Source organism: Monodelphis domestica, chromosome 8 (genome assembly GCF_027887165.1).
Source record: "Monodelphis domestica isolate mMonDom1 chromosome 8, mMonDom1.pri, whole genome shotgun sequence".
NCBI classification, from domain to species: Eukaryota; Metazoa; Chordata; class Mammalia; order Didelphimorphia; family Didelphidae; genus Monodelphis; species Monodelphis domestica.
Genome location: NC_077234.1, coordinates 219,674,473 through 219,689,340, shown reverse-complemented (window position 1 = coordinate 219,689,340; position 14,868 = coordinate 219,674,473). Strand labels below are relative to the sequence as shown.

At 34.9% G+C, this 14,868-nt stretch overlaps 1 pseudogene; it reads left to right on the top strand.

Annotated features, from left to right (window-relative positions):
• The first annotated feature begins 422 nt into the window (after positions 1-422).
• Positions 423-5,591, top strand: LOC100618092 (DNA-directed RNA polymerase III subunit RPC9-like; annotated as a pseudogene).
• Positions 5,592-14,868: the final 9,277 nt, after the last annotated feature.

The window sequence follows — 14,868 nt, the reverse complement described above, 5'->3', positions numbered from 1 at the left end:
AAAGTAGGAACAGTCTCTTAAGAGAATAAGAGAAGAAAATAGAAAAGAAGAGAAAAATTAATTTATCATCGAGTGTAAATCTTTTATTTCATTATGGAAAATACAGTCTAAGAAACTGATAGGAAAGTTGCATCATCTCTAGTAACTTATTTCTATGTTTCTTTTTTTTTGAAAGTTTGGATGTGTTTGCTTGTTTATCACTCTGCTGTTGCCTCTGTACTCTACTGTTTTTCACTATAGAAGTTATCCAATGTGAGACTTTTTTTTGGTAGTTGTAGATTATAGTTTTTGAGTGTTGATGGACATTGCTGTGTTAGTTTTTTCTTCCTTTCTCAGCAAGAAGTCTGAGTGAGGAGGGTAGGCAGCTCTCTCTGTATTGAGATACAGAGTGGTTTCTGCCCTGAGGCTATTTTTCAGGCTCCATGGCATCTGCTGTGGGCAGCCCTTCTCTGCCTTATTTCTGTACCCAAGAACTGCAACCTGTATTTGCACATGGACAATTCAACAGTGTGCTAGACCCTTATCCAAGAAAAAGGCCCTTCAAATGTCTTTCTAGGCAGTTCTATAACTGCCTTACTATCTAAGACAGTGTCCCAGAAATAATGACCATTCAGCTGCCTCAAAGACCAGTTCTGGATTACTGAAGTGAGCATCTCTTGGAGTGCTAATCTGTGCTATACTCCCATACCTGTACAACAGACTCTTATGCCAGAGTTATGAGTTATATTGGCCTCAAAATTCTTTCATTATGTCATTTTGTTGGTTCTATCACTCCAGCATTTGTTTTGACATGTTATATAAGACTTATTTGAAGAGTAATTGAGTAGAGAACAGTCATGCCCATGTACTTTCTCCACCATCTTGACTTAGCCCACCTTCTTTGATTCTTACATGAAGAGAAACATTATTTTGTATCTGTGTTCTGTGTTAATTTTAAATTATCTAATATCTTTAGTAGTAACCATAATCAACAGCAGGGGAAATGTAGGGAACAATCGAACGAGGCCACATCAATCATTAAAATCTTTGTGTAGCCTTTTGTATACCATGTGTATTTTAGAATTTGATAAACCTTTGAAAAGCACTAGAATATTTTATCAAATAAATATTTTTCTCAAATAATTTTATCATATAAAATAGTAAGAAGTATTCTGTATTAGGATTGAAAGCGAATATTTGTATATGATATTACATTTAAGAAACTAGAATTTCCTTACAGCCATTTTTTACTTGGAAAGATTGTGAGCACACAGAATGTTCAACAATTTAATATTAGAACCATGAGACAGGGGTGTGTAAAAAGACAATGTAAGGAATGAACTATTGCCATTTTCTCAAAAATCATTAATTTATCTGTTTTTGTGTGACCATGTGTTCAGCATTTGCAAACTAAGGTATAATTTGAATAGGTGATATGAGTTTTCATCTATATTTTAACTTGGTTAGAGACATCTAGAGTATTACAATTAGTTATGGGCATCACATTTTAGAGAAAACATATCTAGAAAAGGTGAACTAATAGTTGAAAAATGTTTATTATATAATGATTGTTTGAAGTAACTAAAGATCTTTAACTGGATAACATAAATTTGATGTCAATTGGAAGAGAAATTGGCATTTTGCTTCATCACTGAGGAAAGAAATATAATATCTGTCAAACTTGATTATAGTCTCTGCCATACTTCTTTAAAATACATATCATTTTCCTCCACTTTTCTGTCAAAAATTCCTCCCCTATTTACAATATACTATTCAGCTCATCATTTAATAGCTGTATCACATATATTATTTAGACCAAACTTGAGTTTAATTTTAAACATCTTAACTTAAACCACCTGTTGGTGGATATAATTCAAAATGAGTCTGCAGCAAATTAATGCCATATAATGAAAACATATAATGCTGTCAGATTTGATTTTTTAATTATTCTCTTTTTTATCTATTATGAAGGAAATACTAATAAGTATAACCTTTGTAGCTCCTATTATTTTCTATGATTTTTTCTTAGTTCAATCAAATCAGCTACTTGTCAATACAATCTTTGAAAGTGAAGTTATCTTTAGTTCAATTTCCACTGCCATATATATCAAATTTATAAGTAATGACTGTTATGAGAATATTTTTTTGAATATTTCATTTAATTAATTAATTAAAAATATTTTTCCATGCTTAAATAATTCCTGTTCTTTCGCTCCCTTCCACCTACCCCATTCCATACCTGACACACAATTCAACTGGTTTTTACATGTGCCATTGATCAAGATGTATTTCCATATTATTGATATTTGAACTAGGGTGATTGTTTAGAGTCTATATCCCTAATTATAGTCATATTGACCCATGTGATAAAGCAGTTGTTTTTCTTCTGAGTTCCTATTCCCACAGTTCTTACTCTGAATGTAGATAGTGTTCTTTCTCATAAGTCCCTCATAATTGTTCAGGATCAATGCATTGCTACTAGTAAAGTCCATTACATTCAATTGTGCCACAGTGAATCAGTCTCTGTGTATAATGTTCTCCTGGTTCTGATCCTTTCACTCTGCATCAATTCCTGGAGGTCATTCCAGTTAACATGGAATTTCTCCAGTTCATTATTTCATTGAGCACAATAGTATTCCATCACCAACAGATACCAAAATTTGTCCAGCCATTCCCGAATCAAAGGATATCCTATCATTTTCCATTTTCTTTTTTTTTGCCACAACAAAGAGTGCAGCTATGAATATTTTTGTACAAGTCTTTTTCCTTATGATATCTTTGGGGTATAATGACTTTCATTTATTAATAGAGCCATGCAATCTATTAATAAAGGATGTATCTATCACATTTGCCTTTACAAGGAAAAGATGTTCTGTGTGGCTTAACATTCCTTTTTATATGGAGGCTGAGTCTTCTTTCTGATTAGCTTGACAGTACATTATTTAGAACTCCCCTGGAAGTCCCAAAGGGAATGAGTAGATGTTTTAAAAGGAGATTTCAACTCCTCTCCCATTACTTCATTACAGAGGTGTGGGAAGTATTTAATTGCAGGTAAGTAGATCCCTAAGTTTCAGTAAGCAAGGAAAATATGGCTATCCACTTTTCCCTTTCAAACACCTTATGTAAGGTACTCTTGTTTACAGATAAAGATGTAACAAATTTCATTCTTTTTAAGAAGGGACAAAAGACCCAGTCCTCAAAGAATTCCTAGCAAGGTTCCTCAAGGATTTACAATACATTACCTTAGAATGAAAACTCAACTAACCGGCATTCAAAGGTCTAGGTTTGAGAAAATGAATGGATTCATATAGAAATATTGCCAAGAAATAATACAATTCAACATGAATTTTCCTCATCAGGATAGCAATGTGAAATTGACTCTTTAAATAAAATTTCATTTATTTTGAGATCAAATGCCTTCATTGACTCAGATAGTAGCCCTAAGACACAGATTTCCTGGGAAGCAATCACCAATAGAGGGACAAGGTAAAACATGGCTAGAACAGGAAGAAGCTCACCTGGGAAAGAGCCACCATGGAAGGAAACTTTGTATCTGGTATCTAGCTATTTTACCTCTTTTTGAAGATGAAGAGCTATGATTATCTATTTGTTTATACAAGGTAAAGATAGATATAGATTGTTGGAAAGTGCTAAATTTAAAGTCTAATGCAAATATCTGAGGGTGAATGGGGAAAGGGGAAGGGTGGCTTTGTGCCCACAGAGAGCACTCTGCATGCCATCTTTGGCACCTGTGACATTGCTTTGCCACCATGTACATACAGATATATGAAAAGCTAGATACTCTATCTACACACAAATGTTTGTATGTATACCTATACAAATATAGAGAGATAAAGTAAAATAATGATCTAGCTTCTGAATCAAATTTATTTGCTAATATTCACATTTTTTACAGCAAGTAAATATTCTTTCATATGGTTTTTCTCAGCCCCTGTTTGGATGAAGCCTGAAGAATCTTCTTTTTCCATGAGTACAAAAAGAAAACTATATTAGAGAAATTGGTAGTAAATAAGTACAAACAAATTCAAAGTTTTTTTTTTCTTTCATTTTACATCTTAACTGGATAAGCTCTTATTTTGCTTCTGACTATCTTTCTTACTGTTTGTTAATTCTTCCTTTGTCAGTGGCTCTTCTCCTTTTATATTCATTTCTTAATGGCAAGAGCCAATTCTTCTTTCAGTTCTATGACTACTTCCATTATCTCCAAAGCTACAGTTCAGGCCCCTGAGTCTACTTATCCTCTACCCAGGTATTTTATTTGTAAATCCCTATTTTCTTCATATATCTCCACCACCACCACAGGTAGAGCATTCATGATCTATTGTGATGCTGATTTTTTAGTGGGGTTTTACATGTAATTGTCTGTGGAGCATTTTGTGATGCTTCCCATGTTCCAAAATAAATTAGATTTGAAAATTTATTTGGGACTTAGTTCTGGCTTTCACAAAATATTTATATAGCACTCCTCTCTGAGGAAATCTGCTTGTGGTTGAAATGTCACTTTTGCATCTGGAAATCTCCAGAGTCTTTAAATCTATTTTTTCTTAGAAATTTCTTAATCTAGCAAGGTACTGTGGGATTTTGAGAAAGCTGTATACATTATTTTACATAAGTTCTTTATAAAATTTATTGATAGACAAACCTATTTAAATAAAATGACAAACATGCATTTAAGAAGAAAAAAACATTTTATAAAGAGCTACCCTATATGGAAATTTATTTCTTATATTTAAATGAAAATGGGGGACTTCTGGGTAAGCATGGCGGCAGTCTAGACATGGGACACTTCCTCTCCTCAGGACCCACCCAAATAGACTACCTCAAAAGACCAAAAAAGCCAAATTCATAAGAACGAAGGGACTCTACTGTAGGGCGCAGCATTGAAGGTACATGGGATTTGAGCATTTCCACACGATAAAGGGGTAAAAAAAGCTCCCACACAAAAGTGAGCTGATCTACCCTCCCTTCCCCCACCTATGGAGCCAGAGTCAGAGTCAGCATGCGCCAGAATCAGTGAGTGAGCCAGGGGCACCTCTGGAGTGAGCAAGGGGCCCCTCTAGGTCCTTGGGAGCTGACCACCAAATACCTACCCTGAGAGCAGCTACACCGGAAACCCCAGAAGGCTGGGGAGTGCAGACCTTGGATGCTTTTGGGATAGTAGCGCAGAGAAGGGCCACTGTTCTTCTGAGCAATAATGAGTTGTTCCAGCTACTCACTGACCTCAAAGAGCAGAGGAAGGAGTGTGGCAAGAACAAGCACAGCTCAGGGCAGCAGAGCCTAAACATCATCATGTATGAGACCATGAAGTACTTGTGCAAAACCCCCTGCAGGAACCAGAGCCTTGACATCCTCCGTGAGATCTTCGTGGCCATGAAGAGCCACAAGTAACCAAGGCAGAAAAATTCCAGCTGCTGAATCACAGGCCTGTGACCACTGTGGAGATCCAGCTGATAGTAGAAGAAAGTGAAGAAAGATTGACAGAAGAGCAGATCGAGGATCTCCTGCAGACCATCACCAGCATTCTTCCTGGGGACCCAGAGGCAGAGCAGAAGACAGAGAACATGGCGGTGGAGGAAGGGGATCCTGAGTAGCTATGAGCCCCTGGACTGGATTCCAGTCAGAGAGGGCTGAGAATCTAAAAGACATTCAAGATGGTTTGGTTTCAGGCAAGGATTCTTTGTCAGGTCTAGAAGCCCCCTCCCTGCCTACCAGAAATGAACCAGCCATGAAGCAGTCACTTGGGGATGGTTATTGGTGAGGGAAGCAATCCAGGACATCCAGCCCAAAAGGGAAGGGTGGGAAGCAGCCCATAAACCACTTTGGGTCAAAAGTTCTTTTTCTCTAGTTCCAGCCCCTGCTGGTGGGGTCCTCGCTCTGCCCTGGGCTCCTGTCCTCCTAAGTGCTTTCATATGTCTCTCCCCGACAAGCTGTGGATGGGGAGCTCTGTGTTCCTGCAGGCTTTTCGGGTGAGTTATGTGACTATTCTGCAAGAGAACCATCAAGAAGAAAAGAATATGACTTTTTAGAAGGAAGACATTCTTCCTTCTAAAGGCATTTTATTAATGCCTCTTGACTGTGATCAGGGTGACTTCAGTGGAGGCAGCTCCACTGAGGAGTAGGGGAGGAAGGGATAAAATATGATTCTTGTAACCAAGGAATAATGTTCTAAACTGACTAAATAAAAAAAAATTTTTAAAGAATTAAATGAAAATGGTTTTTCTCCTAAATTACTGTTATTTGATTAAAGCAGAATAGTACTTTTTCCACCTAAAGTATTTTTAAATTTTTATTTTTATTGTCATTCAAAACATATTTCTATATTGGTCACTATTGTTAGAACAAAGTCATACAAGTGATATCTATTTTTCAAAGTGATATCTATAAACATGTTTAACTATTCTTTCGAGTCAATTATATTCCTCCAGATCCTTGAATTCAGTGCGATAGTAATTTCTTGTATGGAGACTCATATCAAAACAAACTTGCAAATGCTCTGCAACTTGTACTTGTAGAGATGTACCTGAAGTATAGGGAGAATGTGACTTGTCCTGGGTCAGTTAGTCAGTGTTAGCAGAAACTGAACCCAGTTCTTCCTTACTCTTCTTGTTTACTATTTTTCGATCTACTTTGCCCTAGTAGCTAAATATACAAAACTCATCTATTTCAATGTATATAAATGTTTTTCTCTATTGATTTTAATATCTCTTTCCTTAAATAAATGTTCATTCAAATGGAGTAAGCAAATAATAAAGATGTAAAGGATGAAACAATTAACACACATCTATGAAATATTTACAATAAGCAAAACCTTGTTCTGAGTACAAGGGGTACACAGAAAAAAGAAGAAGAAAATCCATAATCTCAAGAATTTTATATTAAAAGATACAGAATATGTAGAGGGGAGGGGGAGGGAATAAAAAAGGAGGGGCTAGAAAGGGAAACATATCAAAGGAGGGGACAAGTGGGACTGATTTAAAGTAAATCACTGGCTTAAAAGGTTATAGCTAAAGAAGGAAGGTCAGATTTAGGGGAGGATATCAAAATGTCAAGGAATCCACAAGTGTCAATCATAACTTTGAATGTGAATGGGATGAACTCACCCATAAAATGTAGATGAATAGCAGAATTTATTAGAATCCAAAATCCTACCATATGTTGTCTTCAAGAAATACACATGAGGCAGGTAGACATTTACAAGGTCAGAATTAAAGGACGGAGTAAGACCTTCTGGGCCTCAATGGATAGAAAGAAGGCAGGAGTTGCAATCATGATATCTGACAAAGCCAAAGCAAAAATAGACCTTATTAAAAGGGATAGGGAAGGTAACTATATTTTGTTAAAAGGGACTTTAGATAATGAGGAAATATCACTAATCAACATGTATGTACCAAATAGTATAGCACCCAAATTTCTAATGGAGAAACTAAAAGAACTGAAGGAGGAAATAGACAGTAAAACCATATTAGTGGGAGATTAGAACCAACCACTTTCAAATTTAGACAAATCAAATCAAAAGATAAATAAGAAAGAGGTAAAAAAAAGTGAATGAAATCTTAGAAAAATTAGAGTTAATAGACATATGGAGAAAAATAAATAGGGACAAAAAGGAATTGACCTTTTTCTCAGCACCACATGGCACATTCACAAAGATTGACCATACACTAGGTCACAGAAACATGGCATACAAATGCAGTGAAGCAGAAATAATAAATGCAGCCATTTCAGATCATGAGGCAATAAAAATATTGATCAGTAAGTGTACATAGAGAACCAAATCAAAAATTAATTTGAACTTAAATAATATGATACTCCAAAATTGGTTAGTTAGAGAACAAATCAGAGAAACAATTAATAATTTCATCGAGGAAAATTACAATGGTGAGACATCCTTTCAAACCTTATGGGATGCAGCCAAAGCAGTAATCAGAGGAAAATTTATATCCCTGACTACATTTATTAATAAACTAGGGAGGGCAGAGATCAATGAATTGGAAATGCAAATAAAAAAACTTCAAAGTGAACAATTTAAAAAAACCCAGAAGAAACTAAATTAGAGATACTAAAAACTAAGGGAGAAATTAATAAAATCGAAAGTGATAGAACAATTGAACTAATAAATAAGACTAGAAGCTAGTACTTTGGAAAAAAAACAAACAAAATAGATAAAGTACTGGTCAACCTAATTTAAAAAAGGAAAGAAGAAAAGCAAATTAACAGCATCAAAGATGAAAATGGGGACATCACCTCCAAAGAAAAGGAAATTAAGGCAATCATAAAAATTACTTTGCCCAATTATATGGCAATAAATATACCAATCTAGGCGATATGGACAAATATACAAAAATATAAACTGCCTACACTAACAGAAGAATAAATAGCATTCTTAAATAATCCCATATCAGAAAATGAAATCCAATTCCCAGGGCCTGATGGATTCACAAGTGAATTCTATCAAACCTTCAAAGATCAGCTAATCCCAATACTATACAAACTATTTGACATAATAAGCAAGGAGGGAGTCCTACTAAACTCCTTTTATGACACAAACATGGTACTAATTCCAAAACCAGGCAAGTCAAAAACAGAGAAAGAAAATTATAGACCAATCTCCCTAATGAATATAGATGAAAAAATCTTAAATAGCATACTAGCAAAAAGACTCCAGCAAGTGATCAGAAGGATCATTCACCCTGATCAAGTAGGATTTATACCAGCGCTGGTTCAACATTAGGAAAATCATCCATATAATTGACCATATCAAGAAGCAAATCAACAAAAAACACATGATTATTTCAATAGATGCAGAAAAAGCCTTTGATAAAATATGACACCCATCCCTATTAAAAACACTAGAAAGCATAGGAATAGAAGGGTCGTTCCTAAAAATAACAGTATATACCTAAAACCATCAGCTAATATCATATGCAATGGGGACAAACTAGATGCATTCCCAATAAGATCAGGAATGAAACAAGGATGCCCATTATCACCTCTATTATTTGACATTGTACTAGAAACACTAGCAGTAGCAATTAGAGAAGAAAAAGAAATTGAGTCATTAAAATAGGCAAGGATGAGACCAAGTTATCATGATTTGCAGATGACCTGATGGTCTACTTAAAGAATCCTAGAGATTCAACCAAAAATCTGATCGAAATAATCAACAACTTTAGCAAAGTTGCAGGATACAAAATAAACCCTCATAAGTCTTCAGCATTTTATATATCTCAAACCCACTTCAGCAGGAATAATTAGAAAGAGAAATAGCATTTAATATCACCTTAGACAAAATAAAATACTTAGGAATCTATCTCCTGAGACAAACACAGGAACTATATATGAACACAACTACAAAACACTCTCCACACAACTAAAACTAGACTTGAGCAATTGGAAAAACATTAACTGCTCATGGGTAAGATGAGCCAATATAATAAAAATGAACATCCTATCCAAACTTATTTATCTATTTAGTGCCATACCCATTGCACTTCCAAAAAATTTCTTTACTGATTTAGAAAAAAAATATAACAACATTCATTTTGAAGAACAAAAGATCAAGGATATCCAGGGAAATAATGGAAAAAAAACACATATGAAGGGGGCCTTGCAGTTCCAGACCTCAAACTATATTACAAAGCATCAGTCATCAAAACAATTTGGTACTGGCCCAGAGACAGAAAGGAGGATCAGTGGAATAAACTTGGGGCAAGTGACCTCAGCAAGACAGTATATGATAAACCCAAAATCCCAGCTTTGGGGACAAAAATCCAGTATTCGATAAAAACTGCTGGGAAAATTGGAAGACAGTGTGGGAGAGATTAGGTTTGGATCAACACCTTACACCCTACATCAAGATAAATTCAAAATGGGTGAATGACTTAAACATAAAGAAGGAAACCATAAGTGAATTAGGTAAACACAGAATAGTACACATGTCAGACCTTTGGGAGGGGAAAGACTTTCAAACCAGGCAAGAAATAGAAAGAATCACAAAATGTAAAATAAATATTTTTTACTACATCAAATTAAAAAGCTTTTGTACAAACAAAACCAATGTAACTAAAACCAGAAGGGAAACAACAAATTGGGAAAAAATCTTCAAAGGTTTGATTACTCAACTTCATAAAAAGCTAAATCAATTATCCAAAAAATCAAGCCATTCTCCAATTGATAAACGGGCAAGGGACATGAATTGGCAGTTTTCAGATAAAGAAATCAAAAGTATTAATAAGCAAATGAAAAAGTGTTCTAAATATCTTACAATCAGGGAAATGCAAATCAAAACAACTCTGAGATATCACCACACACCTAGAAGATTGGCTAACATAACAGCAGATGAAAGTAGTGAATGCTGGAGGGGATGTGGAAAAGTAGGGACATTAATTCATTTTTTGTGGGGTTGTGAATTGATCCAACCATTCTGGAGGGCAATTTGGAACTATGCCCAAAGGGCGATAAAAGACTGTCTGCCCTTTGATCCAACGATAGCACTGCTGGTTTTGTACCCCAAAGAGATAATAAGGAAAAAGACTTGTACAAGAATATTCATAGCTGCACTCTTTGTGGTGGCCAAAAATTGGAAAATGAAGGGATGCCCTTCAATTAGAGAATGGCTGAACAAATTGTGATACATGTTGGTGATGGTATATTATTGTGCTAAAAGGAATAATCAAGTGGAGGAATTCCATGGAGACTGGAACAACCTCCAGGAAGTGATGAAGAGTGAGAGAAGCAGAACCAGGAAAACATTGTACACAGAGACTGATACACTGTGGTACAATCGAACATAATGGACTTCTCCATTAATGGCAATGCAATGTCCCTGAACAATCTGCAGGGATCTAGGAGAAAAACACTATCCACAAGCAGAGGACAAACTGTGGGAGTAAAAACACTGAGGAAAAGCACCTGCTTGACTACAGGGGTTTAGGGGACATGTCTGAGGAGAGACTCTAAATGAACACTCTAATGCAAATACCAACAACATGGAAATGGGTTCGAATCAAGAACACATGTGATTCCAAGTGGAATCGCGTTTCGGCTATGGGAGAGGTAGGTGGGGGGAGGAAAAGAAAATGATCTTTGTCTCTAATGAATAATATTTGTTAATGATCAAATAAAATATTGTTTAAAAATTATTATTATAATTAGAGTATCTAAAAGAAGGAAACCTAGAGGCTACAGTAATAAACTGTATAGGATGAAATGTCAAAAAATATGTTAAAAAGTAGGGATAAAAAGAGGATAATACTAAGAGAAATGGGGAAAGAGATAAAATGGGATAAATATACATTTCATAAAAAAACCTCACGGGGTGGGGATGGGGGGAAGAAGGCCAATCCAATGGAAGAGAGGAAGAAGTTGGTGACAGTTAATAATTAATCTTATGCTCAATTGAATCATCTTAGAGTGGGAATAACAGTCAGATCAATTGGGGCAAAGAAATATTTGGTGTCCTAAAGACAAATATAAGGGTAATAAATGGGCTGATGTTGTAAGAAATACAAAGGAGGGAGAGGTTGAAGGTCATTTAAAAGGCACTTTGGTAAGAGGGAAATAATAAGAATGGAAAGGGTTTGAAGGGTAGTAGCATTAGTTAGAAGATGGGGGAAATTGACTAAAAGTGAAAAGTTGGAGGAGAAGGTAAAAAGATAAGAGAAATGGTAGAGTCAAAGGAGGAAGTCAAAACAGAAGGAAATACACAGAAAGTAATCATAACTGTGAATGTGAATGGGATGAATTCACATATAAAAAGGGAATGGATCGCAGAATGGATTAAAAAACAGGATCCTGCTATATGTTGTCTACAAGAAACACACTTGAGATAGGTATTGTAATATTAAAAATTAATATCCAAATACTCCATGTGTCATTTTTTAAGATTTAATAATAATAATTTGAATTAAATGAAAGAATAACTTCAGTAAAGAGAAAGTTTCCACGACTGCACACCCAGGAGAGAGTGTAGAGCCACCAGAGAAGCCTCAGTGGTGGGGTTTCTAGCAAACTTATTTCCCAAACAAAAGGACACAAAGTGATGATGTGAAGGAAAGGAATACTGGGTAATGTAGTTCAGGGGTATAAATTTTCCTATTTACACATTGCCCTCTGTGATAATTTGGGAGACCAGTCTCCCTCTATGGATCATTTTAAACATAATTAACTTAAAACTTTAAAGATTTTAAACTAAATGTATAAACAATATTGAAGTTTCTAAAGGGAAATTACAATAATTAAGGGATAAAGGGAAATAAAAGAGAAACAGAACAAAACAAATGTTAACTGCATTGACAAAAAGACAATTAGGGGGCAGTCCCCTTTGGCATAAAAGTGTACATTCAAAATAAATACCTTCAACCCCCCATAGTTCAAATTCATCATATCTAAAAATTCACTTTGGATCTTTTAGTGCAGTGTGTAGTCCCTACAGGTATCTTTTTGGCACCTTCTCCAAAAAGCTCACCTTATGGACTCTGGAAATTCATCTCTTGTTCCAAATCAGGCTTAAATTCAAATTAAAGTTCACAACAATATCATAGTCCCTCTTGAAGAGGATGATAATGCATTCCCCCGAGGAGGATATAGAAATGCATATAGGAATCACACAAGAATACATCATGGAGTCATGAGGCATAAGAATCAATTATCAAAAATATCAAAGAATCCAAATATTAAAAAGTATAAAAATAACCTCTGAGTGAAATATGGAATATCAAAAATGTAAAAAAATTTCTAGGAAAAAGGAAAAAATTCACAAATCAAAACAGGTCCTTGTTGCAATCCATTCCCCATATGACTGCAGTGACAGTCACTAACGAAATTTAGCAATCTGGACTACAATAAGTTATCATATCATGAAAGAAAAATTTAAAAAAAACTAGATATCAAAGCAATTGAGAAATTGCATTCCCTGGTTTGACTCAATATTATATGCTTGATAGAGACTTTGTTACAAGGAAGTCCCGCATTTAATATAAGTTAAACAGACAGAACCTAAGTTTCCCACATGATCAAGTCATTGCACTTTTTATGCAGAATGTCATCAATCCCCATAGGAATGTTTTGGTCTCTTTTAAATTTTTATGCTTGTGTGGCACTTCACAGGTCAAGTTCTTTGCTCCTTTGTGCTCCGTTTTTTTCTTGATTCAGACATATTCATTGAGCAAAAGTATCATAATATTTAAATAACTACTGGCAGGTTGTAATAGTCCAAAGATTTTGGGGTATATATTTATATACTAGGCAAAAGGACAGATTATCTTATTCAATTGCAAAAATCAAAACAATTTAAAAAAATCTTTTCAATACTGATGATATGTGCTATAAAAATTAAAAATGGCAGAAAAACTTAAATACTATTAACTTAAAATATAAAAAATACTATTAACTAAAAACTTAAAAGCATATTCAGGAAAAAAACAATAATGAGAAATATAAAAAAATGTATATAGTTCACAATCACAGTTAACATATAGAGGCTACTTGCATTAAATTAAATTGCCATGATCCACAATGTGAGTGCAAAAAGCAATGTGAGTGAAAATGAGGTATAAAAGCAATAATATATTCAAAAAAATACAAAAAATTTAAAGAAGGTACAAAATGTTACAAAAGGCACATCAAGTTAATGTAGGTCCCTAATGCAGTTTTAATTTCTTTTCTTATGTTTTTTTGATGTTATGTGTGTTCCCCTACAAGTGCAATTTGTTCTGGGAGAAAGATCAAATACAGTGCAACAAAATAATACAAATGCAGCAATAGGGAAGTCTTATCATAATCAATAGTCAAATAAAATCACTACAATCATTATCAACAGAAGGTGGTCATTTTGCATGGCTACAATGAATCCAAGAATCCTCCTCCACAATTTTAATGGATGTTGGTATAGTCAATAGGACTTGGAACAGTCCATGATAAGCATGTTAAGTTGACCCAGTACGTTTAAAATTCTTTATGTACACAATATCACCTGGGTTTAAATCATGAAGCGAGAAGTCTGTGGGGCCTACCTGAACAGCAGTTCCAAAATTGTGGAGTTCTTGCAATTTCATTTGTAATTGTCTGATATATGCAGCAATGGTTGTATCCCCTTCTAACAATGATGTATAAGCAGGGGTAAATGTTTGTGTCTGAATAGGTGGATGTTCAAATAGCATCTCAAATAGTGAGATATGTAAATCACCTCTGCGTCTGCTTCTGAGAAGAAATAGGACCAGAAGTAAAATTTTGGACCATTTTAAATGAGTCTCAGTGGATAAATTGCCAATCATAATTTTAAGTTCTTTATTCATTCTTTCAATTTGGCCAGAGCTCTGGGGATGATATGGTGTATGAAATTTAGGAGTTATCCCCAAGCATTAATAAATTTGCAATAAGACCAAATCAGGAAAATGAGTTCCTCTATCAAAATTAATACATGCTGGCAGGCCAAAATGAGAAATAATTTCTTTCAAGAGGACTTTGGTAACAAAAGTCTATGTGTCCTGAGCAGTAGGAAATGCTTCAGCCCACCTGGTCAGCTGATCGACTATGACCAGACAAAATATATTCTGTTCATCTTTTGGCATAGAGATAAAATCAATTTGTAAATGCTCAAATTGTGTGTAAGCAAAAAGATGTCCACCAAAGGCCTTTCCATGAAAAGCATGTAGATTAAAGACCTGGCAGGTAGGATAAGAGCTACAAACTTTAGAGACCATTGTAGTTATTCCAGATGCTACCCATACCCTTTTAAAAGAGTTTACAATGCCTTGGGTGTAAAAATGACCATATTTATGGATGGAGTGATAAATTTGGTTATAGAAATTTCTAGGAAGCAGTGATCTGCCATCTGATGATAACCATTCTCCATTAATTTGCTTGGCT